Here is an 8,539-nt window from a genome sequence, read left to right as displayed (position 1 = left end):
AAACTATATAACATATAAATACGAATAACTCTTATAAACACGAATTACATTTGTTATTGTAATATTTTTTATTATAACGAAATATTAATTGACGAGAATATAAAATAAAATAAAATAAAAAAAAAAACCAAAAATGTTAACTATATATTTTTAATTTAAATCGTATTGTGCACATAAAAAAAAAAAGAAAACTCATACAATTAATTTTGTATTATATATATTTTGTTTAAATACTTCCTTTTATCGTGTACTTACCAATACATTTTATATTTAACATATAAACACGTGTATATAAATATATATATATATATACGCTATATAAATTAGTTTTAAAAGTAATATGAATAGAAATGAATCGTTAATAATTGTTAATCGTTATTAGCATGATTTTATCGACGTTTTAAATATCCATCAATATGTAAAGTGTGGATACGTTTTAACAATAATGATTTTAAAAGAATAAAAAAAATATTACTCGATCGTGTGTGTGTGTGTGTGTGATCGACAATGAAAATGATTACACGAGAATAAATTTATAGACTTAAATTACTAGCTTTATAGGTGAGCTTGTGTGTGCCACCTTTAACAATTTTTACTTAGTCACAGTTTTCAAGCAAGAGTTCTTGAACCCGACTACTTCTGTTGTTGAGATCGATAAAGACGATATTATTCTTTGAGTTATGGTCTCTAAAACGAACCTTACGAACCTAAGAAGGAAAGGTTCAATGCTTCTCCTGTGCTAAGATTAGAAACTACTATTACACACATGCATATACTTTTAACGTCCTATGTGTGTGTGTGTTTGTGTACGATGATGTGTTTGCATATGTTTACTTAGCATGCCACCTCGATTCGATTTTCAACGACATCATACGTTAATACTTTTTTTATTTTATTTCATCATGTCAGTTTTTTTTTTTTACTGATTTATTATGCACAAAATGTGTATGATTATTATTATTATTATTATTATTATTATTATCACGAAGAGAAGAAATTAATGTGTTACGCAAATTTCTTTTGGTATTTTTCGTTCAATCATTCTCTCTTATTTTATTATTTGTTTTATGAAAGAAATTATGTAAAAAATACAAAAAGAAAAATAAAAAAGGAATAAAGTCGTAAGTTCGGGTAAAATATTCAGACGAACAGAGAATGCCCATTCATTTTGACGACACATGTGTCATCGATTATTTTAAATTGTAGTTAAAAAAAAAGATGAAGAAAGCCAAGTGAGATAAGGGGATTCGAATAAATTGTAAAAAGAAATATTCGGAGAACGTATTTAACGTGAGTAATATTTTTCTTTGAACGATTAGTATTGGATCGTTTAATGAAGAGAAGAAAAAAAAAAAAGGGAACAGCAACCTGTTGAGCCATGCTGCTTAGTTTTATGTAACGAAATATTAACCTTGGAGTGTATTGAATACTTGAGTAATTATTAAAAAAAAAAAGGTGGCAATTATTGTGAGACACACATGTTATCTAAAAAAGAAATATCGTGAAAGTAAATATTAGAAATGAACGTATTGAAATTGATCAATCGTATGATTCGATTTGATTGATTTCAATGTCACATTGAAAGAAATATATATCAAGAAGTTATAGAAGTTTCGTTAGATTTACAATTAGTATTAGAAGGTTACGCCTTGCGTTACGTGTTCATTTGTATGATAATAGAAATCATTCATTTTAATTCGATTTTTATTATTTGAAAACATATTGACAATATAACGTGTGCAAGAATCGAATATAGTTAAATATATTTTGAATAATTGTATGCATGTAATAATTGATATTGATTTAAATAATAAGTCAAAAATCATTGGTAGATAATATTTATATTTATTTGATTAATATTTATCAAGATATAGAGAAGAGAAAGTTTTTCACTTGCAACGAATTTAATTTGGATTTTTATTCTTACGTTGATTACAAACAAATTTTCTATCTATTGAAAAATACAACGATTTAATATATAAATTATACAAGAATTTGTTTATATGATTAATATATATTAAATTAATTAAATATTCGCACGAGGGTGGGGAAGGAAAAAAAAGCAATAATTAAAGATTAAAAAAATGGTCATCAAAGTAAAAGTAAAAAGAACAAACAAACAAATCAAAAAGAAAAGAAAATACAAATTGCAAAATGTTGAAAAAGAAAAAAAAAGTTTGTTTTACCGATTGTGTGCGAGGGATGAATAATTAAAAATATTTTACTTAAATTGTGTTTAGAAGAGCGTGATACGCGAATGTGAACGAGGAGACGGAATATTTGCGCATAAAGAAAAATGGCGCGCATGCACCAACACTGGATTTTGATTGGTCGTTGTAGGTGGTTGCGCGCGCATTTCGAGTCACGTTTCGTGCGAGCACCCGCGAGTTCAGTAGCCGCCGTGCGGCCGCGTGTATTCGTTCGCAATTTTTCGGTTAGTAGTAGAAGTTATTCTTCTTCTTCTTCTTCTTCATCATCATCTTCTTCTTCGGTATACTTAAAACAATAAACGTGTAACACACACTTTGACAGATCATACTTATCTTTCTTTTTTTTTTTTTAAATACAAGTCTCGCGTATTACATGCTGCAATACTTCATTTGTTTTATTTAAGTTTTTCTTTTCTTCTTCGTTTTAATATTCGCGTGACAATTTAAAAATTAGAAATTATTTTCTTTTAGTTTTAACTTTTTTTTTTTGCGTGCGTGGATTTAATTTCAATTCGAAGTTGCACATAGTTTTTATCAATTTTTTTTTTCTTTTTTTTCGTATTACAAACTATAGAGGGGACTTTTCGTTTTTCCTTTTTTCTTTTTTTTTCTTTCTTTTTGTAACAAGTATCGCATAAGACAAAGCCGTGAAAAATATTTGTCGTAGTCCGTCCGTAGTCGTAGTTATAGTCATAGTCGTGATCGTAAAGTGTCAATTGCACAAAGAGCCCGCGAAAACGAGTGGTCATTTCCTTCCCATTGGTAGTCAACTATTTTATACAAAGAATTCAAGAAAAAGAAGAAACAATTTACTCTCCGTTCTTTGTTTTGCTTTATTATTATTATTATTATTTTTTTTCTTTCTTTCTTTTTTTTTTTTCTAAAGTTGTTCACTGTGTCTTTTATTTATTTTTTTTTCCTTCTCCTTCTCCTCCTCTTCCTTCTCTTCCTCTTGTTACATTACAGTGTGTTATACTGAAGAAGAAAAAGAAGAATTGGAAGCAGGAAGAAAAGAAGAAACACACAGTGTATGATAAAGCTCGGAAATTGTCGTATTCTCCGACAAGTGTTACGAGGACGAAAGAAGTCTTATCTTTTAACATTCGTCCAGTTACAAAGGAAGATATTTTTTTTTTTCTTTTTCTTTTCCATTTTTTTTCTATTTTTTTCCTTCGTTAATTTTCTCAGTAAGAAAAAGGACATTAGTCGTCGTCGTCGTTGGACAATTTTTTTTTTGTTATACATTGCATCGTGTGAGTACATTTAATTATAATCATTTTTCTATTCTAATTTATTATTATTATTATTATAATTTATCCTTTTTTCTTTTTGCGGTTTTTTCTTTTTCGAATAAAATATTAATAGGTTTTAAGCTTAAAAGGTAGACAAGATTTTTAATAATTATTTTTAATACGAAGACAACATTTGTTTAATGTATAATTAATATTAATTATTAATATTAATAATTAATTTATTAATAATTGTTTAATATGTAATAATAAATTTCGATGATTTTAATTTGAAAATAATTTTGTATTATCGTTGCGAGAATAAAATATTCAATATTTATATTTATCATTCTCGAGATAGGATGCAAACAAAAAAAATCGGATGTAAAAAAATTGAGAAGATTAATTATTCGGGATAAATTATTTTGCCAATCGTTTCGAGCATCGTTTTTTCTTCTTACTTATTAAATATCGTTACTTCTGATTCGTCGATGACAACATTTTACAAAAAAATTAATTGTCCAAAAAATTAAATCGATTATTTTCGCAAACGATCACAAAAAAAAAAAAAAAACAAAAAATAAAGAAACGTTTCATAAACAGAATTTTTATTCTGTTACGTGGTATATTATTTATAAGGTTGGGGCTTGATATAAACTAGCTATAAAGTTTATGCGGTATAATAATTTAAAATGTGTTTTTTTAACGTTTACAAATGAATTTTGCAGTTTTCGAAATAGTATCGATCAAATTTCATATCGCAAGTATTTATCAATTATACGATAATACTAATTAAATTATTATGTTATGTGTAGAGATCTAAGTAAGATAAAAATAATTATCATGATAAGAATAATAATAATAATTTACGTTGTGTAAACTCGTCGAGAATAGTGTAATAGAATTCTTTATTTTTTTTACTTCTTTATTTCTTTTTTGTTTAAATAGACGAACGTCTTTATTAGTTTTAGTGACACGTGACACATGAAATTAATAATAATTATCAGCTAATCGTTAAACGATCCGTTCGTTCGCCGGCATAATTTAATAAAACACGTCGAATGATAATTTTCAATAATTTGTTTCAACTTGACAATTACTTTACTTTTAATGATTCATTTATTTCTTCTTTGTTTGTTTTTCTTCTTCCTTTTTCTTTTTTTTATCTAAATTTATTCTAACTTCATTTATACTCTACCAAGAGAATCCATTTTATTTAATTATATTTATTGTACGTGGTATTTTTTTTCTTTATTCTTTTTTCGTTTTTAAAGTAAATACAAAAGCAGGGAAAAATGAGGGGGGAAGGGCAAGGGGAAGGGGGTGTATTCCTTTGATCTAAAGGTTTGAAATTGATCAATTTTTAATTATAAAATATCGTAATTAACAATATTGACGAGTTAACGCTTGGAAAATTTTACATGTAATTATTCGTTTTACATTTTCGCAGAAAATCATTTTTTGTTTTGTTTTGTTTTGTATAAACGATTATGAATTTTTGCGTCGCGTTGTAATATTCAATAATTTTGTTATGGTACGAATAATGTAACAAAAAATGTAATTTTCGTATTTTCAATTTTAATTTTTGTTTTGTTTTCACAGTTTATCTTTTCTATCGTTCACGAGAATTAACCGAGTAATAATATTTCAAAGTTAAAACGATAACGATTATGAATAATGTCGACGAAATTTATTTCTTTTTTTTTAACATTTTATTTTTTTTAATTCTTTCACATGTCAACGGATAATTTTTGAAATTTCGTATAAATTTAGATTTTTTCGGGGAGCGGTATGTTAATAATAAATTTTTATATAAAAAAAAAAAATAAAAAATAAAAGAAGCCACAACACATAAATATTTGTACGGGTTTATCGCGAATGCTATACACCATTATTCGTATTAAATATTATCCATAGGTGTGTTTAAGTATGTGTGTGCAACATACACATAAAGATACGGAAAAGTTATTAAATTTAAATTGAATTGAAAGTTGATCGTACGTGCTTGCGATTTTATCGTTTTTAACGATAATAATGGCGTTAAAAAAGATTAGATATTTTGTGTATTATTTATTTATTTTTATTATTATTTTATTATTATAAAATATCAATGTGTGTATACATATATATAATACATTTTTCACCTACACGCATTCCTATCGATTTTGGTAATAAAATTATTTCGCAATATTCTTTTTAATACTCTTGCACGTGGGTCGAATGTATCTTCTTTTTTTTTTTCTTTTTTAAAACGGATCAAAGAGTTAATCTTTGTTATAAAATTAATTACTCTTTTGTACAATCTTTATTATTTTATTTTATTAATAAATATCCACGAATACCACGATGAACTTTGCATACGATCGAAAGAAAACGTTCGTTAATTTATTTCCTTTGAAATGTAAATAACCAACAAAATTTAAGAATTTATTTTTTATAAGTTTACAATAGAGAATTAATATTATTATTAAATAATATATAACATTAGAATATATATATTTATATCTTTATAATCAAAATTCCGACATTAAATTTTTCATCATTCAAAAAGTTTAATATTTTATATTCCCCATTAATAATTTTATTTTAAATAAGACAAATAAAAATTGATTTAAAAAAGAAATCAAAATAATAATAATAATATTTTTTTGTTTCTAAAGGCGTCAGAAAGTTTCATTCGTCGTTTAGAATTCTCGTATTCGTTTTCGTATTTCGTCAATGATATTTTGAAGATACAGAGAACCGATTGTTCGGTTTCAGCTAATAATAGTTTAATTGTTCACGTTTGAAATTCGTTCAAGAGCACGAACGAATCAAAATGTGCGTAGGTTGGTATTTTATATTGGTTGGTGGATACTTGTTCTCTATTAGAATACAAGCATTTATTGACTACGCCTATGAAATAGTAGTCAGTTGTTTAATTTGAACAACTTATCCCACCTAACAATTTACGATGCATTTCGTGCTGGAAAAAGAAAACCATAGGAGGAGGAGGTCATTTTAAATCCCATCATGTTCGGAATTATCGAAATTACGTGACTACGTGTTTTAGATTAATTTGTTTTTTCTTTTTTTGATATTAATTACAAAATGAAAAATAACTTTCGTAACGTTCTTCTTTATTTTTCATTTCGATCGTTAAAATTGTATATTGAATATTCAATTATAGAAATATTTGATCGGAAAATTTGTTAATCAAACATCGTCAAACGAAATATTCAACTCGATATATATATATATATATATTTTATTCGCGTAATTTGTTTTAGGTAATGATCAAGGTTTTTTTTTATTCGTGTTAAATAATATCAAAGAAAAATAAGAACAAATTATTTCCAAATTATAATTTTTCTAAAAGCTTTAATTAAACTTAAATATATTTGACTAACACGAACATAATTTAATTACAGTGTTCCTCCTATTTCCATGGTACATTTAAACTTGTAATATTTAGTCAAATATGCATGCATCAATTCATACTTGAGATAAGGATGTAGAATTAGAAAATGTGGGAGGTTGATAATGTTAACGATTAATTTAGTAGAACAAAGCATCATTTCAATCATTAATATCAACTTTATATATAGTAATACGTAAATATATATTTCTTTTTTTATTATTATTATATTCTTCATTTTTCTATTCAAATTCAAATCATTTCTATTATTTCCATTCCTTTTTCTATTTTTTCTTTTTTCTTTTCTTTATCTTCAAAAAATTTAACGTTTCATTTAATTTCACATTTAACCATTAGATTTTCATTTTAATTCATCCTATTTAAATATGATAATATTTGATTAACGTACGATAAAGATGTAAAAGAAGAAAATGTGTGTGGGTTCAGTGGGTGTTAGATTATACGTATAATTTCATAACAACGTGAATCATACATTAAGTATAATAATAATAATAATATCGTAGTGTGTTTAGTCGTAATAGATACAAAATATTTGTACAGTCTTCGTCTACGTCATTTTTTTTTTATCTTTTTATTTTCTTCTTCTTCTTCTTGATTATTATTCTACCTATTTTCTAATCTTTAGAAATAGAAATTTGTATACTCGCTTTTTTCATAAATTTCCCTAGAAACTTGTCGCATAGAAGAAAAAAAAAGAAAAATGAAAAGGAATATAAGAAAATGATTAGTAAGACATACTATGAAGGAATAATGAAAAAATATAAAAAAAGTGAAAGAAAGGGGATAAGGAAATAGGAAAAGAACGGTGGGAAGGGTATAAGGGGTAAGGGGTAGGGGGTGGAAAAGGAAAGAAACAATTTCTCGGAAATTTTCTTTCCTTTCTCACTCACTCTTTGTTGTTTCTAACGATGTCTAACCTATCTCGCGAGATTAATTCTGTGGAAATTTTCATTCTCGTGAATGCAAAAGAGAGAGAGAGAGATAGAGAGAGAGAGAGAGAGAGAGAGAGAGAGAGAGTCCTAACAAATTGAAAAGCAGTTCATTCGTATTCTGTTGGTAGTGTACAATAAAAAAAAAAAAAAAAGAAAAGAAAAAAAATACAGAAAATAGAGTAAGGAAAGAAAGAAAGAAAAAAAACAAGCGAAATACAACACACCCTTGTTTTTATTTTTTTCTTATTCGTCCCTTTGAAATTTAATTTATAAATTAACTGATCTCTAACTCTCTTTTTGTATATTTTTTAATCAGCATTCTCATTATTCTTATCTTTTCTTTTTTATTTTATTTGATTTCATTTCATTTGATTTTATATTATTTTATTTTATATTTTTTAATTACGCGTCTACATATATATGTATATATATATATATTTTAATATGACGCGAGATTAATATGATTATTAATTTTTTTCCCTTTCCTTTCTTTCATTCTTTCTTTCTTTTTTTTTATTTTTTTTTTTGTTATATATTATTACAAAATATTTTCTATAATAAAAAACGCGAGTTAGTAATACGTATTTATTTCTTACTTTTGAAATTGTTAACACCTTCTATTGATACTTTAATGTATTATTTTATTATTAATTATCAACGTAGTATGTTTGTATATATATATACATACACTCACACGTTTATACAAAATATGTACGAAGATCAAATTTAATTGGAAATTCGAAATTTTTT

General features: G+C 25.5%; 1 long non-coding RNA gene across 2 annotated transcripts in view; it reads left to right on the top strand.

Moving 5' to 3' along the window:
• Window positions 1-2,321: 2,321 nt before the first annotated feature.
• The window catches only part of LOC106787279, a 40,936-nt gene continuing 34,718 nt past the window's right edge, over window positions 2,322-8,539 (top strand). The window contains exons 1-2 of one of the 2 annotated variants that reach the window (XR_001381770.1): window positions 2,322-2,434; window positions 3,177-3,463. This is a non-coding gene — a long non-coding RNA (uncharacterized LOC106787279). Of the gene's footprint in view, window positions 2,492-3,176; window positions 3,464-8,539 lie in introns of both variants that reach the window. The other variant, XR_001381769.1, reaches the window with a different exon arrangement.

Source organism: Polistes canadensis, unplaced genomic scaffold (assembly GCF_001313835.1).
Source record: "Polistes canadensis isolate GaletaPanama2010 unplaced genomic scaffold, ASM131383v1 scaffold_97, whole genome shotgun sequence".
Lineage (NCBI taxonomy): Eukaryota > Metazoa > Arthropoda > Insecta > Hymenoptera > Vespidae > Polistes > Polistes canadensis.
Note: the sequence above shows the minus strand (reverse complement) of the source record. Positions and strands in the feature narration are given on the sequence as shown.